Source organism: Sabethes cyaneus, chromosome 1 (genome assembly GCF_943734655.1).
Source record: "Sabethes cyaneus chromosome 1, idSabCyanKW18_F2, whole genome shotgun sequence".
In the NCBI taxonomy this organism is placed as follows: domain Eukaryota; kingdom Metazoa; phylum Arthropoda; class Insecta; order Diptera; family Culicidae; genus Sabethes; species Sabethes cyaneus.
The window spans coordinates 101611786-101635085 of record NC_071353.1 but is presented as its reverse complement, the minus strand read 5'-3'; positions in this window follow the sequence as shown (position 1 = coordinate 101635085).

Below are 23300 nucleotides of genomic sequence, written 5' to 3'. Positions count from 1 at the left end.
CAATATAGCTCATATGCAACTTACCTCTCTCCAGCACTCAAAATAGACCATTTTAGTCAAAACTGCCGAGCCAATTTCGTCTTCTACAAACCGAGCCTTTAGAATTCGCGCATGTTTGAAATGTTTTCAAAACGTTTGTTTTCGTCAAATCAAAACAACAAGTTCATAGGGTGCGCGTCTTGCGCGTGTGTGAAAATGAATAGAGTTACCAAATATTCAGATTAAAAATGTACACGCCCAATCTGAACGAGCTGTTTTTCATATTGGCGGGGGTTGAGTGTATATATTTAAAGTGAAATTAGCCGTCATCGATATAGGCGAAAAAAATGCTGTTAACTTAACTTGTTAGAAATAGATTGTCAACGTACAACGTACAACAAAACGGCGTTTATTGCATTCGAAGTACAGTTTAATTGTTCTGTAAACATGACCGAGATGGATTTTTTAACAACTATTACTTTTGAGGATACAAACAGATACAGTCAATTGACACTTACTTTAACAGGTTTTTTGTTGTACTTTTAAGTAGGAGTTGTTTCATCTGCCACCATTTGCCACCTTGGGAAATATTTAAACTCAAAAAAGTACTATTTTTCACCAAAAAAGCTCCGAAACTTTAGAAAATAACATATAATAATGTTCTGCAGAAACGTTGATTTTAGCAAGATAAATAACTTTCTAAAACACTATGAACACGTAAAAATTGACCAGAATAAGTCAGGCTCAGGGTTTCCAAACTGTTTTAAAGGGTTAGTCCACAAATGACGCTTCATAGGTCATTTCCATCAAGAGATACAAGTTAGGTGTCTTTGACAAAGTTGTTTGTATAAATATTTACTACAACTTTGCTAAAAGCATCAAACCTGTATCTTGCAAATACTAGAAAATAAATTTCGTATCTCACTCTTAAGGGAATTAATCACCCAAAGATTTCTCTCACAAGAAGGGGCTTGTCATACCAAGAAATGTTCCTAAAGACACTACATGCGAAACCCACAGGCGAGTGTGTTGGACGAACGTGAATTCACCAAAATTTTTGGCCAACATGTACGTACGTGTATGGGAGTCTTAAGCTTTGATGTCAGACTTATTGGTCTGAAAGCCCTATGCATGCTCTTCTCTTTTTATCTCCCTTAGACATGAACATCACCACTACTTTCCGCCAATTCTCAGGGATGTGTCCCAAAGCGAAATTGACTCAAAACGGTTGATGAGCTCAAACATTATAACGTCGTCTATTTTCTGTAAAAAAAATGGATGGAATACCATCTTGATCTGAAGATTTCATTAGTTCAAAAGAGTTAAGTGCCCATTTCATCGAAGTCTCCGTAAACAATCGGCATGCAAACTGAGCCGAGTCGTTTAGCACATTATGTAACGACCATTTCCAGAGTAGCGAGGCCTAATTTCATCGATTTTTTCTTAATGCTTTTTAAAAGAGAAAAGCAAACAATGGAAATCATACCAATATTTATAAATAGCCAAATGTGTTGTACTGTATTTAATGCCAGGGATTGTCCTTGTCCACTAGAATTTTTTAACATTTTTTTCAAGCCATCGCCAGGAGCGAGACCAAAGACTTCTATGTGAGTGATTACGCTATATGTTTAATTATAACAAAAGAGTAATAAAAATAATCTTAAATTTAAGTTACAGTTTTTTTGCATTTAAAAAAGAAAAGTCAGCTGAATCGGTAAAGAAACCGGTTCTTTGTTCGACACGCCCGGCAGAAATATAACAGGAATCTGGCGGAAAAAATCAAAACAAAGCCGGAAGAGGAGAAATTTCTGCCAGAATCGGTTGATGCATTTCTGCTGGATATCACAGGTGACGGCTGCCAGAAATCCGGCAGAATATCTGGCAGAAAAATTTATTCGCTGCCAGACTTTTGGTAGATTTTTGCCGGATGCGCGTAGGCGGGAAGACGATGGGTACGAATTGCCTATATGCAGGCGTGTTGCTTCTGACTCGGTCTACAGACCTTTAAACGTCTTTTTGCCGTGATCTATATTTAACCTATAACTACATATACCATCAAAACTAATCATTCTTTTACTTAGTCAGGTAATTATATTGCAGTAAAAAATTATATAAATGTTTTTACACAAGAAACATCTGTTTAAATTACTCAAAACCATAAAAGAGCATTTCGATTATTTTACTGTGAAAACATTTTGTGGCGCACGCGCAATCTTTACCTTGTCACTGCCCTCTATTACAAACAAGCCCTACTGCTAAAGCTTTTCTAACGCTGTATTATTAGAAAGTTCTAATTTTCTAATACATCAGCTTTTTCGAAAATATTGTCTGCATATTTCAACCCTATCTTGTCGAAGTTTGTAATTCAAGATGAATCAATAAAGTTGTTTCAAAATGATCATTTATGCTTTTTGGTTCAATGATGTTTCATTTTTGCTGCACAATTTGAGCATCAGTGGAGTTTATAATCTGATAACTGATTGCTGACCGATTCAATATTTAAAACGCAGGAAATTGATTTATCAATAATGACAAAATGATAATGACATCTTGTCCTGCGTAATTGTTCATCAAACCCACGAAGGAAAAAAAACTTTTGGATGAAGTAACTAATTGTTTTTAAATTGGTTCAATAAATCAGCACGGTGTCATTCCAAACCGCCAACAGCCATAAATCCACAGTAGGTTGGGTACTGTTGACATGGCCATTTCCAGTACTTTCCAATCGACGTCAACATTAGGGAGTACGTGACAAATTACTCTGCTGCAAACCGTTTGGTTTTGCCCGCATAATTGAATTGCATTTATATTGCACACATGTGAAACACATAGTATTTGCCTCGCATAGAGAGCATTTTCAAGCGACTTGTAAGTACACATTCGAATTAAAGGTTGAGATTTTCTTAATTTCCTTAGGATAGACCTGCCGCTACGAACAATTGCGTTATCTTAATACCTAGGAAGCCGGTGTAGACTTTAAATTGCATAATTTGTGCCGTTGGATCGAGCATCAAGATGACCGACTGAAATTGTTCCAGCAGCAGCTGCCATTGCAGATTAAGCACACATGTACACACATAGCAATATACATATATTTACATATTAAAAAGCACATGGGATTATGCGGTGTGGCCGACGACAAGCCAATCATCTTATCAAGAATTCAAATGCGAATCTATCTCGTTTCTTCCATTTCTCTCATCCAGACATTGCTTTAACGAGAGTGAGACGTAGCACATGAACTTGAAGACCTTGAATTTCGGAAAGTTCGTGTGCCGGCAGGCTGCAATTTAGACGGCAGAGAGCGCGTATTGTTTTAAGATTTTAGCCTCCCACAAGCAAGTAACTATCCAATAAAAAGCAATTGTCACCTAAACTCAAAGTTTAAATGAAATTACTAACCATCAGCTATAAATTACCCTTCCGCTCCTTAGTTGACGGTGGATGGAAGCGAATAAAGTGACGTCTTTACGAATTTATATAATCAAAATAGAAAAAAATATCATTCAATTCATTGTGTAGTTTCACCGCTCAAATTAAGTTAACACCATTAAAATTAAAAACTTTTTAATTTTGGTTGTTTCTTTTCGCTGCCCAATTTCGGAAGCAGTTTTTGGGCCCAAAAGCAGAATTCTGTTCATAGAAATGTAAATACTGCATTCTTCTTGCCAATCTGACCAAAACTTCTTTTAAAATTAAATTAGTCGTCATCGATTCTGCAAATTTCGAAAGCAGTTTTCTTGTTTGAAACAAAAATTTTGTTTATGAAAATATATTCGCTGTGTTCAGATTTCTACAAACAGAACCCCGCTTTTGGGCTCAAAAACTGCTTCCAATATTGCGCATTTCGGTGAAATGCTAAAGACTGCTAATTTACCGTTAAACCGCGCGAAAAACAGAATACGGTCACGAAAAGCCGTGCCCGGAAGTCATACGATTAATAGCTGGCGAAACCACAGTGTTGCGTTATGGACGACGAAATCTACGTGAATGCGAACTCCAACCAAATTTGATGTGTCTCCAAAAGCGTACTGATGGACGAAATGCAGGATCGCGTAATGGACTTGACAGCGATCAACGAGAGGATGTGCATGTTATGTATAAAAGGCAGTTTCTTCAACTACGCCATCATAAACGTGCATTATACACACGAAGGTAGACCCGATGACGAGAAGGAAGGTTCTTTGGACAGCTGGAGGCAACGTACGACAACTACTCACCACGGGACATCAAGATCGTCATCGGAGATATGAACGCCCAGGTCAACAGGGAAGCAATGTATAGACCCGTGATCGTGCCCCATAACCTGCAGCTCGACACGAACGATAACGGCCATCAATGCATCAACTTTGAAGCTTCCCAAGGCTTGATGATCAGAAGCACTTTCTTTGCCCACAAAGAATACCACAAAGTCACCTGGAGATCACCTGACCAACGAACTGCGAACCAAATCGACCATATTCTCATCGAGGGCCGCTTTTTCTCGAACATCACCAACGTACGCTCCCTACGGGGTGCAGATATCAATACAGATCATTACCTAGTAGCAGTATATGTGCCCTCAAAACTTTCGACGGCTTATACCTCGCGACAAAGCTGCTCTCCTCAGCAATTAGACAATCCACGAGTTGCTGAAAACTACACGCGCGTACTAGATGAAGCTCTACCTTCCTCCATGGAGCTAGATGCTTCGACTCTCGAAAATCGATGGGGTATGATACGCTCGACCGCCAACAAGGCTGCAACTGCGGTGCTAGGTGAGGAAACCTCGAGCGCACGATTGCACGAAATGATTGGGTTGACGGGGAATGCCAACAAGAGATAGAGAGGAAAAGAAGATCTTGGAAAACTATCTAACCATATTCAAGAGAGAAAATTTGACCAAGTATCGACGAGCGCGGAATGAGTTGATCACGATCCGTGAGATCGTGAGGAGCTGGAACAACTATTCCGGACTAATGACACGCGCAAGTTTCGCGAGAAGGTGAACCGAACTCGTAAGGGCTACACAGCTAAACCTGTCATATGTAAGGACGAGGAAGGGGATCTAATCATAAACGAGCGCGAGGTGGTTGACAGGTACAAGCAGTTCTTCGATACGCTTCTCAACGGCGATATAGCAGAAAGAAACGCAACGAAAGTTATGCTAGGAGTGCCTACAAACGTGGTCATGCATCATATTTTCGTGGATTTCAGAGCAGCATACAGTTGAACGCGAACAGCTATGGCAGATAATGCAAAAGTAAGATTTTCCGGATAAACTGACGCGGCTGATCAAAACTACCCTGTAGCGAGTGACGTGTTACGTGCGCGTTTCGGGGACACTCTCGAGTCCTTTCGAACTGCCCAAAGGGTTGCGGTAAAGGTTGGACTGTCCTGTATGTTATTCAACATCGCTATTGAAGGTGTGATCCGGCGAGCGGGCAGCGAAATGAGTGGTACGATCTTCATCAACAGTAGCCAACTCCAAGCCTTCGCAGACGACCTCGACATCATTACTAGAAACCTTGAGACGACAGAGGCAAACTAAGCCAGACTAAAACGATGGCTAGGAGAATAAGGTTACAAATCAATGCGTCAACGACCAAATGTATGGTAGGAAGAGGCTCCAAAGAAGGTAACGTTTGCCTCCTACGGACAGTGACTACCAGGGATGGTTCGTACACTTTGACTCAATTTTGATTCATTTGACAGAACCGTCTTAACGGGGCCAAACATGACAAAGTTATATACGGAACATTTGTAGAACAGGTTATTATCTATAATTTTGCTGAATAAAGTTTAGCTGTATCATTTGTAGTTACGGTGCTACAATGCTACTGTGTTACCTGACTCACTGCGCATAGCGTTGTATTCGCGGTATCGTGTTGGTTCGAAAGGTTTCGAAAAATATCGCCCTTGTATCGAAAATGTCGTTCATTTTGATCACTAAAAATAACGTACTTAAACGTTATATTGCAAGTGCTAGTAGTACGCAATAATTGTATTGTGAAACTGAATTGTTATTTATGCAACTTTTTACAAGTTAAATGCAATAACAAAAGCACAACTTATAAAAAATCGGTTGTTATCGATATTAGCTGCATATGCGTTATAAACGAATAAAACGCATGGTGACGTTTTATTTCAATAACACGCATATTCGCAGTGAGTCAGGTAAAACAGTAGTATCTTAGTAGTGACTAAATGAACGTTCATTTAGTCACTGATGAGCTACTAGCATTGTAGCAGCGTAATTACAAATGATACAGCTAAACTTTGTTCAGAAAAATTGTAGATTAGAACTAGTTCTACAAATGTCCCATATGTAATATTGTCATATTTGGCTCGGCTGAGCCGGTACTGTCAAATGAATCAAAATTGAGTCAAAATGATCGAACCATCCCTTATGACTACTGACGGCGAGGAACTGGAAGTGGTTGATGAATTCGTATACTTAGGATCTCTGGTCCCCGCCGACAATAATACGAGTAAGGAGTCTACCGAGGACCGAGCACAATGCAATGGAGAGGAATCCTTGATTCGGCAAGAGCCACCCCGGCTCTCGGCTGGTAAAGTAAGTAAGTCTCCAAAAGTGACTTCTTCCTCATCTGAACTATCACAACTCCGGAGTGATTCGCGATTAGAGCGCAATTAGCCAAATTTGAACAAATCGGTTTATTACTCCATCAACCTTGAAAAGACTGATAATATCCATGGCAAGATTCGTTTCTTCTACAGTAATCTACAGTAATCGATAGAATCATACAAAAAAAAGTTTTTAGTGATGGGCGGAAGAAGTGTTTAATCAAAACAAAAGGCAATTTGCAGTTTAGCCCCTTTCATTGTTATGAAGTAACAGGCTCATTTGCAAACCGTTTAGTAAACAGGCGATAGTAAAGAGCGAAACTACGTTGTTTTCAAAGCACAGGCGCATGTAAACAGGCGAAACTAAATAAAAAATCAAAACAAGGCGAAACAGTATTGTTGAGAAAGTATAAGAATGTTTTATTCTACACCATTTTATGTCTTTAAACTCGATTTTTCTCACTTTCATTTAAATTACAACTTGAAAATGTACTCGTGAATGATCAAAGTGATATTCCTCATTGTTACGTTTTGCTAGTTGCGCCATAATCACAAATCACTCCGGAACTACCCGACGATCTACGTATAGGATTTCGTGCCGAAAGATCTAAACCCCCCAAATACATCGGAGCGGTGGCCAATCGGTAATACTGGACTATTATGAAACAGAGTCTTCTGAACCTTCATAAAGTCGTCAAAATAGTTGAATAAATGAAGAAAGCATGAGTAAATATGGGAAAAAATTTCGATTCAGAGTGTGTATAAGACCTTAGTAGTGGGATTTAGTTTATTAGTTTATTATTTAAAAAATTTCATCTAACCTATTTGTGGTCTTAAGTCTTTGGGGTTAAGGCCAAAGCACGGGCATTCGTATATGGAGGCGAAATAAAATAAAATAAAGATGATAAAATTAAGTTTATTTGTTTTATTTAATGCCCTCAATATTTGAAGGCAATCTGATAAAAATTCCAATTTAGCGAATTAATTTTGTGTGTTGCAAGTTTATCGTGGACTCCCTTTAGAGCAAGCAATACGTTGGATCAACATTTTCAAAACGTCAAGCTCTATCAATTCAATAAATCAATTAGGTCAACTGAGTTATAGTTTCAACGACACAAATGAAAAGTTCACCGCGAGGGCGTTCGTTATACTTTGCTCACACCTGCCGTTTTATAGCATCTTCAGTGTTCTAGCCCAGAAGCCAAATTCACCCATTTAGCAGATTGGATCTCATTTGTAAGTAATAGAATACAGAGACGCTCAATAATTCAAACTATGTTGAACAGTTCGAGTTGTCGATCGGTTAAAGATAGACGTATCTCCCTACCGCTACGATAGCTTTCAATTATACGATTAATTACCTCGCTGTAAAACTTTGAATTTGGACACAAAACACTTGTGAGTGATAGTGCATTATTTTGTTACCAAGGATTTGTTAGAAAATCGGAGCCTAATAGTCATAATCACACAAAAAAGTAAAATTAAAAATCTTTACTACTGGCCTTTAACAAGGCAGCCTTTCCGAAGGTCACCCTGCAAGATAACAGCCGAAGAAATCTATTGTTAATACATTCTGAGTCGGTGCGCTGCTAACAGCATCGAACAATAGCAGTGAACTTCGTGTGTGCACAAATCTGTCTCATTGCTGAGAGCAACGAGCAGCAGATCAAAGCAGTGGTAAACAGTCGATTCTTATCGATCACAGGCAAAGTACCATTTGCCAATTGATCTCGCAAGAGTCCAATTATCCCTCCGCTCTATCTCGCCGTCGTGCAAGTCTACGAAATTTCTGAATCTTCATAAAACAGTGATTAGTGAAAATACTAATGGAAACCAACGACCCCCCTCCTGGGGGGGTGGAACCCCGTAACATCAGATCTCTACCACTTTGGATGGACTCCCAAGGAGAACATATTGGTAGCCAAACACTATTGCTAAGAGCGGTCAGTAGCAATCAAACTCACAACACGACAAATAGTACGCTTCCCTCCTCCACATCTCCTGAAGCAAAGCTTCCCTCTGATCCCTTCCTTATCCAAAAGTCAGTGGATGCTGCCATTGGAATCAATGGTGCACGAGCACGAAACTTAGTATCAGCAACAAAGGAGGCACGCGGTGCCAGATATATTTTACGGACATCATCAAAAAGGGCACTAGAAAATTTGCTTAAAATGAAGCAATTAATCGATGGCACAGCTATAGAAGTTATCCCGCACCCTTCGTTAAATTACTCACAAGGATTAGTGTATGATGCAGATACTACCGACATCGACGTCAATACTTTGCTCGAAAACCTCGCCAATCAAAATGTGACGAACGTCCGGCGAATAACCAGACGGACAGGTGATGAAACACGTAATACTCCGTTGACCGTCCTAACTTTCAGCGAAGCATCCCCTCCGCCTTATATCTATTTTGGCTTGATACGCTTACCCGTCCGAAAGTACTACCCCGCTGTATTATTGTGTTACAAATGTGCAAAGTTTGGTCACGCGCGAAAAAATTGTACTCAGCAGGAGCAAACCTGCCTAAACTGCTCTTCTAATCATGAAACATCTAGAGATCAGCCGTGCCCTAATAAGAAGTTCTGCATAAATTGCGAAGGTGAACACGGACCAGCTGATAGGGTGTGTCCTAAATACCAGGAAGAAGTATCTATCATCAAAATTAAAACCGACTTGAACCTAACCTTCGGAGAGGCAAGAGCTGAATACAAAAAACGGAACAGCAGATCTTCTTATGCTAACCAAACAGCAAACGGTGTGCCGCAGGTTGACGGGGACAAAGACCGCCAAATTAAAGCCCTACGTGATGAGCTAAAGAAACGGGATACAGAAATTTCCGAAACTCGCACGCTCAAAGAGGAAGTAAAAAAACTGACGGAAATAGTAATTCATTCCAAACGACAAGAACAACAAATTAAAATGCTCAAGGACGAATTGATAAAATACCGTGACGCTCTTAAGATTACCTCAAGTGAACTCGCCGCCCTGAAAGCTAGAGAAACCGGGAATCAGAAAGCATCGACATTAACGAAAGCCCTCACACCCTCTGAGGTTCAACCCCAAAGCAAAAAAGCAAAAGTCACTCACAATAGAGAGAGTGAAGAAAGTGAAGAAGAAACCATCTCTGTAGCTACCAACCATATGCCAACTAGAAGATCAAGAAATAAAAACAAAGAACCTGACCAGCTTGTAACACTTTCCCAACCATTTACTAATGGTGCCGTCAAAAAACAAGGAAAATACAACACTAGGCCCAGTTCTAGTAATACGATGGATATTGACCCAGACAATGTCTATATATCTGAATAATAGCTTTCACACCAAAACTAAAACAAACTACGTACCCACAAACAACAAGGCCAAATAGAACCGACCAGATCATCCAAACAACCATACCTAATAACCAACCGAATCCAACCCCTCAGGCGTCGGAAGTACCACCCAGTGAAGATCCTGGCGCTGTTGGGGCACCATCCGAATACTTCCAACATCCTTCAAATCCCACCCTCCCAAACACTAGCGTACCGTCTACTTACTTAAACAACCAACCTCGTACACCGCTCGGGGGGCCAACCTCGGTTGGAGAAGCGGACGAGGACGATGAAAGTACTGCCGCTGAAAACTACGATTTCGCTACAATACAAGAAATCCACACAGATACAGCAGAGATCGGATTAGAATCAGAAATTTATTCAACCAGGGAGAGTCACGGCCCCGTCAGTGCGGAAGCTACACCCCCACCGGAACTGGCGGACCACCCGTGGCCTCCCTGGACCACCACAGGGACGCACAAAAGTGGAAACACTTGTTCCCCTCAACGGAATGGAACTACAGGAGAAATAGGATTGGAGACGCACAAGGGCGAAACCGCTCGTCCCTCCAATGTAATAGGATTTAAAACTCGAGTTGACTGCGATAGCCGTGGATCCACCGATGCAGAAAATACCGGATGCGGATGTAACAGATCGATCTCGCCGACCGAATCTACTGATTACATAACCATTGGCGCCACAAGACGCGAACACGTAAGAACCATAGCCTTACAATGGAACGCCAATGGCATTGGCAAACAGTGGAATGACTTGCAACTACTAATTCACAACTACCAACCAATTTGTATGGCACTCCAAGAAACCCACCTTAAGATTTACCAAAACCCCAGTTTTTGGGCAGGAAGCAAATACACATGGATCCGAAAAAATGGAGACAATATTTTTCATTCTATCGCCCTTGCAGTTAGAAACGATTGCCAATACAGCATCTGCAACATTGAAAGTTCGCTACTACAAATCACCGTCAGGTTGAATGGGCATATCCCTCTAACGGTTGCTAGCCTATACTTACCTCCGCATAATACACCCGGCTTGGAAAAAGAATTCAGCAGCTTTATTACGAAACTCGACAAGCCATTTCTAATCATGGGTGATTTTAACGCCCACCATACACAATGGGGATCAACGAAAAACAGCAGACGAGGAAATTGGATAATAGAAATCGTAGAAGATAACGATTGTGTTGTTCTAAATGATGGATCAAAGACGTTCATTCGTGGGACGTGCCAATCTGCCATTGATCTTACAATTGCTTCGACTGATTTGGTAGGTAAAGTTCAATGGACAGTAAATGACGATAGTCATGGCAGTGATCATTTTCCAATCACTATTACATACAACGACACCCCTCCAAGAACCACACGAAAACAAAAATGGAAATATGACGAAGCCAATTGGGAAGCATACGCTAGACACATTGAAGAGAACATCAATTTCCACTCTAACCTAACGATAGAGGAAATAACTACGACCATCATTGCGGCAGCTAACACCAGTATACCCAAAACGTCTGGATCACCAGGGCGGAAAGCAGTTCACTGGTGGTGTCCTAAGGTCGAAGAAGCGATTAAACTCAGACGAAAAACCCTACGTAAAATGAAAAAAACACCCCCCGACCACCCACTCGCTGCTCAACGAACTCAAATGTTTCGAGACGCGCGAAATAAATGTCGCTACATTATAAAAGAGGCAAAAAAATCCAGCTGGGAAGAGTTTCTTGATGGAATCGATGCCAGTACCTCCGTTTCTGAAATGTGGAGACGAGTTAACGCATTATCGGGCAAAAGACGCAACGTAGGACTTTCAATAAAATGTAGTGACGGAACAGTTACAGACGAACCAGCCAGTATCGCCAATCTAATGGGAGAGTACTTTAAAGGACTGTCTGCCACAGACAAATACACCGACCATTTTCAAAAAATCAAAAATAAACGCGAAGGCAGCATTATTGTTTTCGAAAATGAACCAATCGAAGTGCTATCAGACTATAACGCCAACTTCAACATGATCGAACTTTTAAGAGCCATCGCAAGTGCCCGAGGAAAATCTACAGGACCAGATGAGGTAGGGTATCCTATGATTAAAAATCTCCCGCTCCCAGGAAGAGCAGGCTTGCTGCGAGCCATCAATAACTGCTGGAAAGACGGAACCTACCCGGACACATGGAGAACCAGCACAATAATCCCGATTCCAAAGCCAGGTAAAGACCTCAACACACCATCAGGTTACAGACCAATTAGTTTAACTAGCTGCGTGGGCAAAATAATGGAAAAAATGATCAACAACAGACTAACAAATATCCTGGAAGAAAGGGATCTATTAGATCAAAGACAATTTGCCTTCAGAAAAGGGCGAGGATGCAGCACATATCTAACATCACTGGGAGATATTCTTGACAGAGCACTGGAAGCTAACCATCATATAGATATCGCGACTCTCGACCTAGAAAAGGCCTACAATCGCGTATGGCGCTACAAAGTACTCAAACAACTTAAAAGCTGGGAATTTAATGGAAGGCTCGGTCAGTTCATCGAAGGTTTTCTCACCGACCGAAAATTCAAAGTTGCTATAGGCGGAACGGAATCAGAAATATTTCAAGAAGAAACTGGGGTACCGCAAGGGTCAGTATTAGCCGTCACACTTTTTCTTATAGCCATGAACGACGTATTCAAGAGTCTGCCTTCAGACATATACATACTGGTGTACGCAGATGATATTGTACTCGTGGCCACCGGGAACAACGCTAAGCGAGTCCGCAGAAAAATTCAAACTGGAATTCGACGAATAGCTAAATGGGCTGACAACTCAGGTTTTGGAATGGCAACAGAGAAATGTGCAGTGACACACGTATGTCATCACCGACACCACCCCTGGAACATACCAGTAACTGTCGATGGAACCAAGGTCCCATACCATAAAACAATCAAAATTATCGGAGTTACCATAGACCGCCAACTAACCTTCCTGCCACATTTCGCTTCGGTCAAGTCAGATATGAAATCTAGGAGTCGACTCATTAAGACCATAGCTCGCAGACACAATAATGGAAACCGGAGATCGTTACTGCAAGTCGGAGATAGTATTATAACTAGCAAACTATTATACGCGTCAGAACTAACAGCAAGACGCTATGATACTTTGATCAAAACATTAGCACCAGTTTACAACAAAATGGTACGATGCTGTTCTGGGCTGCTTCCCAGCACCCCAGCCATTAGTAGCTGTATAGAAGGAGGAATACTCCCTTTCGACATGGCCGTCGCCAACACAGTCATTCATCGCGCTGTAAGCTACCTGGAAAAAACAATAGGATCCAATGACCCAACTGAAGCTGCTCTTCATCCTATTTTAAGCAAATTCTCGTCCATAAAAATACCACAAATATACGAACTACACAGTGTTTTAGACCGCCGCTGGGACATCGAACCACCCCAAATCGACTGGTCCATAAAAAAACTCATCAAAGCTGGCGATCCACCCAATAAAGTATTAGCCGTATTCAACGAAACCATTAACCGAAAATATAGGCGCCACACTATTATCTACACCGATGGTTCAAAAAATGACGTAGATGTAGGCATAGGCATTTCTAGTCGTAGTGAAGGCATGTTTTTCAGACTACCAAGTGAATGTTCCGTATTCACTGCGGAAGCAGCAGCCATACATACAGCAATCACACAACAAGCGACGAACTCCGACACTCCCGTTCTCATCTGCACTGACTCGGCAAGCGCATTAGCGGCCTTAGAAAAAGGATCTAGAAAACATCCATGGGTTCAAGCGATAGACGGCATACGAAACCGAAGCATCACGTTTTGTTGGATCCCCGGACATTGTGGAATATCAGGGAACGAGGAAGCAGATCGCCTAGCGGCCACCGGTCGAAGAGGTAAAATGTTAGTGGAAAAAGTTCCGGGAACAGATATCAAAAACTCCATAAGGCATCAGTTCCAAAGTGAACTCGTATACGCTTGGGGGAAAGAAAGAACCCTATTCTTGAGGAAAATTAAGAACTTGCCTGATAGATGGAACGACCGTACATCCAGAAGAGAGCAGCAAGTACTCTCCAGAATCCGCACTGGTCATACACTCTTAACACACCAAGAACTATACTCTAACGGCAGCAGGCCAAACTGCCATGTTTGTACCGTACCTCTCACCATGGAACACATCCTAACAAGCTGCCCTATATACCAACATCTTCGAGACCAACACGAAATGTGCTACTCCATTCGGGATACTCTATCCAACGATTCGGCACGCGAGGAACGACTTCTTTGCTTCCTTCGAGAGGCAAACCTATTCGATAAAATTTAACACAAATTGTAACTATAATTCAGAGTGGCGAATGAACTTCCAGGTTTAAAACCACTCTCTAATAAAAATCAATACCAACCAACCAACTATGTTGAATCAACAAAATTGTTGAAATGCACAAAATTTGAAATCTGCCTGTATATAACATTTGCAAGTAATCCCCGTGTTGAAATATCCTAAAATCACTTTAATTCACATTGCATCTTTTATGTCATACTAACAGGTTACTACTGTAGTACGTGCAAATACTGACAATGTAGGACATATTTTGTGTCTTCAAGGTGTTGTTTTGTAGACTACTACGTGTGCAGATATGCGTCTCCCGGTACGTTGTTCAAGGACAGCAAAGGGCAGACACAAAAAAGCAATATTTGATTTGAGCTTACATGAATTTGCATGATACAGTTATCTATATACAGTTATAAGTAAAAACTTATGTTGTGCGAACTTGAATCAACAAAAATCAACACGGAATGAATGGCACGGTGTTTCTCAAGCGATTGTGATTAAAAATTAGTTATCGAAATTGCACATGTCGATTGGTGATATTGTCAGCCTACACCTCTGAAAATCTTGGAATTTTTTAATCAGGAATAGGTATAGCACTTAGGCTTTACTTTAAAACAAAATGCTTGCAATTAGCCTTCTTCTCCCGCAAAACGGAATCAACTTCCGGTTTTTTACACAGCTGATTCAGGATTCAACTTAACTTATGCAAGGTCAAGCATAAAATAGAGACAGGACATTGCGGATACGCTATATTAATAAAAGCTGAAAATAGGATGACGTCTCGATGGTGAATGTAAAGGAAAATAAGATAAAATCGCTTTCATTTACCCCTGAAAAGTTAATTTGATTCCGCCATATATCTAGTTTATAGGGATGGATATAAAGAAAAATGGGCAATTTCTGGCGTTGATCCCGAACCGACAAAATCCGCAACAGGGTAGCGTTAGTACCAGGGAACAAAGCATTTGATAACCGATTTTTTGTATACTTGAAGAACGATAATATAATGCGTAATTGATATTTGCATTATGAAAATTAGTTGCGAAGAAAATATCAGCATGATATACAGTCAGTCCACAATCAACGCCTTATGTTAGGTGTATAAATCCCATTCGATGTAATATGATGGCGCGAAATATTCCTGGCAAAATGCTAATCTTATTATTCAAGCACAATCCGCAGATAGCATAGAATCCAACCCATTAATATGCTCTTAAACACCACAAAAGCAAAGCAAACCGTAAATGTTGCATTCCGTTTTATAACTTATCGTTCTGTTTTTTAATACGTCGGTCTTCGTAGCCAGCTGTAAGCTGTAAGTACAGGACAATTACAGGGCTAGTGCTACAACTCTATTGCCTATTACAGCCTCTCCCAACCGAGATTGGAACATAAGATGACCGGTTTATTAGAACAGCATCGTATCTCGAGGCCAACTGTTAGGCAATACAACTTCTATTGGGAATGATAGCCACATTATGAATATACCACACTAAAAGTGGTGCAAACATTGATTCACCTTTCTGGAAAGGTCAATTCATCTTTCATGCCATCTGAAGGATTAGGAAAAAATGTTTACACCGAGGAACCACCTGTCGTCTGTAGATTCCACGAAGGACACGCAAAAGAAAACGATGGGCGCCGCCAACGGAGAGAGATGAACAAAGGTCAAGCACTCAGAAACAGCTAATACTTAAAAAAACAGAGTGATGAGAACGGAGTGAGAGTCCATGCCAATGCCGCGTTCCACTACACATCTTCCCGCGCAAACGTGTTATTCAGAAATCAAGCGAGTAAACTACGGCGGAGCCTCTGGTGAGGGCACTGATAGCAAAATAAATCAGTTGAATTTTGACATTAATGAATGTGAATGTTTAGAGAAAAAAAAATTTTCAACGTGAATAATAAAATTCCCAAATTCCTATGCTTTGACAAATCCACACGCACAACTAGTAACTATCAACAGAGCTCTGGGTAAATCGATATACGTAGGGTGACCGGTATTGCTCAAATTTTATTAAGGTTCAAACACGCGTTATTGGGTTCTGTTTCTGATGGGATTTCAAATGCACTTCTTATGTTCAAAACCAAAAATATATTCACGGAAATTTATCATTGTGTTCTTTGAATCTGTGGAAACACATACAGATAATAATAATTTCAAGCTTGGTAAAAGGTAACTTAGTTAGGTTATTAAAAACCCGATTTAATCCACCCAGTGGTGAAAGGAACCTTTGTTATACGGTCTTACTTGCTATTTGAGATAGAAATCGACACGTCTTCGGAACATAATTCATCTATTGGTTATCGTTGCGTAGTGCGTTGGTTTACATAAAATTTTTGAAAATTGATTAAGTTAACAATATTTGAACAAAATAGGAACACTTAAATTTTGATACATCCTTTTTTCATGAAATTGCTGAGTAAGGATAAGTAAGTTGTTATTAATCTGAGTTATTAGTTTATAGGTTTTTGAACTATGCATAGTTTCCTGTAATGCCATTCTATTTAAATCACATGAATAGAGTTTTCTTGAATAATTTTCATCAATTTTTATTAACTCAAGCTGTTGTATTTTATACAACACGTGTAGGTTTTTCAACGCCATATTGTTATAAAGTTACAAACCGTTGTTTAACTAACGTATATTCTTCAACAAACTTATTGTGAGCAAAATATCATAATTATTCAATGCATTAATAATTTAAATTATTGGGAAAATTTATGCAGCAAAACTATCAGCAAATGTAAAATGTTTAAAATGTATCCGTCTGCTGGTAGTCGAGTGATTCGGAGTCAAAATTAGGGTTTTCTTTATAATCAAAGTTCTACGGTTCCTAAGCAAGCAAACATACAGGTATACTATTTTCAGCAAAGTTGTGTATTTTTACTATTTGTACAAATTTGTAGTACATGAAAAAGTCATACAACAATTACAAAAAGAGGAAAAATAGAAAAACTGGTTTTACAAATTCATATACAATAAATAAGATATTTCTATCTTCTCTGCAGAGATAGAAGGGTACTATCTTTACTAAAATTTCTTGTAATAATATGCTCTATAACTTTGCAGAACACATCAATGTGTTATATTGACACTGAAGAAAAATATTTTTTGTATTTGATTTTTAGGGGGATTAATCAAAATTTAAATTCCACCAGACGATAGAGCTTTCAATTTCAAGAAACTCTTCCAAAGGTTCGATGAACCTAAAACCAAGTTTTCCCAGTCAAAACTCTAGTTCATACGTTTTCTTTGGTTTGGGGCTATTTTGCGCGCGAGTAACTGTGTTACAAAAAATGGCGCGAGTGTTCGAGGGTTAATATCTTTTAACCGGTAAAACCAATTCTTATGAAATTTTGCATATATATTCGTGGTGTCAAAACCTCTCGTTTGATATTAAAATAATTGAAATTAGGTAAATTATGTAGGTTAAAATCATTATAAATTATTGTTAATTTTGGTGTGGTGTATACGGTTGCTCATAACTTTCGAATTAAACGTCCAATCAAAAAACCATTCAATAGTGATCTATTGGGATATATTATCTTTCAAATGAGACTAATAGCTTATAAATCGGTTTGGCCATCTCTAAGAAACAGGCGATAATTATTACCTTGTCAAAACAGGTTTTTTAAGCATAACTTTTAAACTACTTGTTTGTATTCAATTGAAAATTCCTGAACAATTTAGCTTTAATAAGGGCTTTCATTTGATACTAAGATCGTTGAAATCGGTCATGTATTTCCGAAGAAACCAGTGTCACGTATTTTTCACATTTTTGCTTATAACTTTTAAACGAAATGTCGTATCACGAAACAACTCAATAGTGATCTACTAGACAATAACACCTTTCAAACAAAAGTAATAGCGAACCGTTCGGTTCAGCCATCTCTGAGAAACAGGCGATAGAAAAAATCATTACATACATACACACACACACACACAGACATTGCTCAAATCGTCGAACCCTATCGATTGGTATATGTGACTTGGCCCTCCGGGCCTCGGATCAATTTCGTGTTTTTCGACCAATTTTTAAACCTTTGTTATAGTATAACAAAGGTAATTATAGTATAACAAAGGTAAAAACAAATCGCGCGTCATTGACTTCTGGGATTTCAAATGCAGATTTTGTGTTCAAACATTATATAGTATAACAAAGGTAAAAACAAATCGCGCGTCATTGATTTCTGGGATTTCAAATGCAGATTTTGTGTTCAAACATAATGCTTGGGCAGGTTTACTACCGAGATGCTGTTGTGGAGAGTCAAAATTTGATCCGTAGTTCGCGACGTAGCCCCACAGGCAGGATTTGTGGGCCTGCTTGATAGTGCCCCACGAATTCTCTTGCTATTAGGAATAGACGACGCAACAAAATCTGGAAGAGCACCTTGTAGGTGGCGTTGACCAATACGTAATACCGCGGTAATTACAGCAATCTAGCCGATCGCCCTTTTTGTAGCTGAGACAGACTACACCTTCCACTCCTCCAGTAGTAGTTCCTCGCAAATCTTTGAAATTATCCAGTGAAGTACCGATGCTAGCGGTTCTTAGTAATTTTTGTAGAGTTCTAGCAGGAGTTGGTACTTTCCGGCAGCTCTTTTATTCTTCAACTGACCGAGTTCTCGCCGGAACTCTTTGAGATCGGAAGACGACACGCTGTTATCGTTTGTAGAAACTTTTAGGTTTACTTCCGCTGCATCTCCTTCTGTTATATCGCCGTTGAGATGCTCATCAAAGAATTGCTTCCACCTATCGACCACCTCACGCTCGTTTGTGATTAGATCCTCTCCCTCGTCCCTACACATGCCAGGTTTAGGCTCCATCATCATCATCGTCATGTAGCCCTTACGAGTTTGGTTCACCTTCTCGTAAAATTTGCGCGTATTATTAGCCCAGAAGAGTTGTTCCAGCTCCTTACGATCTCTGTCCTCCTTCTGACGCTTTTTTCCTTCTCAGGATCGTGCTCAACTCATTTCGCGCATGTTGATACTTGGCCAAATTCTCTCTCGTGAATATACTTAGATAGTTTTACCAAGCTACATTTTTCCTCACGGTCGCTTGTTGACATTCCCCGTCAAACCGATCATTTCGTGCGCTCGAGCATTCCTCACCTGGCACAGCGGTTACAGCCTCGTTGACGGCCGAGCGTTTCATACTCCATCCGTTTTCGAGGGTCGAAGAATCTAGCTCCACAGAGGTAAGCAAATCCAGCTGCCTGCTCTTTCTTTCGTCGTGAAGTATTCCTTCATTTGCACATTCACCGTGTGCGTAGCTCCTATGCCGCTACCGCCGAGAGTGCTCCAGAGCCGATTCCAGTTTTCAATGGCGAAGGTTCGTTTTTTCGTCTTTCTTCATCAGCAACCGTACCGTAAGACACTCGTAGCTAACGATCGCCATACCTAAGATAAGTCGAAACGATAATTGGTTATATTCGTGCCAACTCCTATTCTACTCTGGTCATATTTTTGTCCACTAGCTCTGGCTACTCCTTCAGCTGGTTTGGTGATCGATCAGCGGCAGAATGGTTCGATTGTCCAGAAACACACAAGTCTCGATGTTGGCTCGAAATCCGCCAATATTAACCCGGGAATATGCGCACCAAAAGTGTCTGATCACGGCTTCTTGAATGCAGCAATGAATGCCTACGGTACCTTCAATTGCGCAGTGTGTAGCGTTTCTGTAGCTCTTTCTATGTTTTGTGCAGTCAGAGTACATACTTCAACAGAACGTATTGAGATCTGGGCGTGGAGTATTTCGTGACTCGATCAGTTTCTTGCCCTAATATCAAAGTCACCTGCGTATTCAGAAAGTTTGCTACCTGTAGTGAAAATCAAACCCCTCGTTTCGACAATTAAGGGACTAGTGCAACAGTTCTACTGACTCTAGCAGCACCGCCCATCCGAAATTCGAACATATGACGACTGACTTGTTAGACCAGCATCGTAACTCGTACGGTTGAGTTACCTTACTGGCGGTAATCCAATCCATCTATACATCATCAATCTTGCAGCCATGGTGTTGGGCCACCAAATTGAAAGGCACCGCACTGGTTAAATGAGCAGCTTTATTCCGATGAATGAGTGCTTCAAATCTATTAAGTTTAGCATAGTTTAGTTGTTAGTTTTAATATAGTATTAAGTATACATACAAATCAGTGGCTCTTTCGTTTTTCCTTCCAATTTAGTAGCTAACAGCGCAGGTTAAGTTTCATTCTTGCTAGTCGCACTATTTAAGTAAGATTTAAGTTATGATGATGACACAAATAACAATTTAACTAGTTTTAATTCAGACAATTAGATCCACGTGCCGCGTGTGCTTTTACCGGTAAGATTCTAACTCATTGTTCGCGTTGACTGACGTTTGCAATATGGAGCACGTAACGCATAGACGAGAGCTTGTCACTTGTGACGCCTTGTGTTACGATCACAACCGTGTTGCCGGTTCACTCGATGTCCCTGTGGCAACACATGCTGTATACGGAAAGAAATTCAAAAGTGTATCAATTGATTTGCAGCGGTCATTACGAAAACAGTACAGCAACTACGCTCAATGCTTTGCTCCTACTGCCTGCTCCACCCCGCTGCGAAGAAGCTGGTAATCATGAGACACGTCGTGTTCGCCAGATATAGCCAATCTGGCATTAACAACATCCTCTGCTTTCTGAAAAAAAAGGCGAGAGCGTCGAGCAGAAGCCTGGTTCCGGCCGTCCGACGGTACTGGAGGACCGTAAAGTACAACAGAAGCTGACGAAGGAGACCGAGAGCAAGGTGACCTTATCGTTTCCCGTCTTGGATCGGGAGGTCGGAACAACCGGCCAAACAGTGAAGAAGTACCTAGTCAAAATAGACATTTCCATGCGGAAACGTCAGTCAAGACCGATGGTGTCTGAGCAAGCAATCACCCAAAAGAAGCGGCTGAAGGTATTGGTGAAACACATCTTCCCGGCGAAACGCGACGTCATTGTCATAAAGGATGACAGTACCTACTTGACGCTGGATAGCAACAATTGGCAGGGGATCGGGTAAGCGATGACGTCAAATATATTTCCTATGCTGTGTTCCCGAAGAATTAAGGTTCTTCTGTGACTGACGATCAGCGGTAACGAAATGCCGTTGTTCTTTCATTCGCGGTTTGCGAAAACCGGGGAGATATACAGCCTGCCGGAAGTTGCCGCCTTCATTAAAAAGTATCACGCGAAGGAGGATGTGGTTTATTGGCCGACCACGGTCTCGGTCATTATGCCAAAAAATCGCTAAAGCAAATAGACCGACTGAAGATAAACGTTGCACCGAAAACCGCCAACCCAGCCAACGTCTCCCATCTGCCACCGACGTTTCAGCGCTGTCCTTATCTTGGCGATCAACTGATTTCATGGCAACTTCAATGATTTCGTGGCCAAAACGGAGAAGCATTTGATCGCCAAGACCAGAAAAGTGGTAAAGAACAAGCCGTCCATGGCTAAGGTTTAAAATAGCTGTGCTATGGGTTACTTTGGTATGGTACGGGTTTCCGATGTATCATATAACTTGAAATCGCACATTCGCATCGCATCGTATCTCATGCGTTTCAAATATTCAATGAGCATCAGACTACCAAGCGAATTGATGGTAGCGGCAGGAAATGCGGCACCACGGATCCGAAGAACTTCTAAATGGTAATTATCCAACTCAAACGTCAACCTAACATTCAGAATATGACAAAAAAGACGAAAGCCACAAAATAAATATGTGCAAAAACCGATGAAACATTCAATACTATATGTACATGTACAAAGTTCGAAAGACACCAAACTAGAGTGACAAACAGAATGTAGTGACAAAAGCTAGCGCAAGGAAGCTGTACAGAAACTGATTCGCAAAACCGTCCTGCATTAATTCCTGGTTTAACAAACCAGTTGATGCATATTCGAATCAGGGAGAAGCTTTAAGAGTCGATAAGATTATTGCACTAGGCTAGCTATTTCAGCAATTGTCATGTACCCTTACAGCTGGCTCCAAAGAATACGGAATGTTGCACCTTAGACTGACTTTGCGTTGCTTTGTTTGTTTGCGTGGCTTTCCTATTTGGTTACGAATAGGAATATTTTATTGCCAAAAATTTGGAAAGAAATCGGGCTTCAACTAACTTTCTTGCAACCTGTTTTGTGTGTCCATTTTTTTTAATACAGTTTTTTGACCATATGATCATTTACTGTATCCGCACGATATCAGTTGACACAACTATTCACCTTACTGTGTTCCCGAATTCTGCCTGCAAATGACGGATTTCTGTAGAGGTATGTTTGATGTTTGAACGAACCTGACGCTACTGAGGACCTGAGCAGAGGGCCCAAAGCCCCTAAAAAGAGGATGGTTTTAACAGCTGTTATCCATAGCTATTACGTAAACACCTGAATGAATAAACCCCAATCCGAGGTGTGACGTGACCCGTGCCGAGGGATGAATGCTGGAGGGGGTTCTAAACACTCAGCCGCAACGGAACCTGTGAAGTACCAGGGCACCCTGCACCCCTGTCTTTGACAGGACATTGTCCGAGTAAATATCATCTTCGGAATCTCGGTTTCATACAAGATAATATTTAATCTCGGAACATTTGCTTTACAATTGTGGAGCACTAATAGGACACAGACTGCAGTATCTCAAAAAAGGCCTACTAGTGCCTATGGAGATTTCGTTTGCGTCGCCGATCAGGGTAACAAGATTCATAAACCAAGTCCCTGATTGGCACCTGTCTCCAGCCTCAATAAGTCCCAATATACCAGCCCAATCAATACCAGCCTCAATAAGTGACAGTTAAGCTTGAAACGTACAGTAAAAGAAATAAACGGGGCATACCTCAATAGTTGAAAATACTGGACGCAATGGTAAGAGTATCCAACAGAAGAGGAGAAAAAAACTGTGCTCCGGCGTGTGTGAGTTCAACTAGTCTTGACTTTCCATGATCAGAATGCTTTATAATTTTTGACGTAGGACTACGTCTTTGTTTACTATAGTGGGACTGGGTAGCACTTTGTGGAAACTAAAATAGAAGTGTATCGTTTGAATGAAAAATTTCAAATGCTCATAACTACTAAACTACTGAACG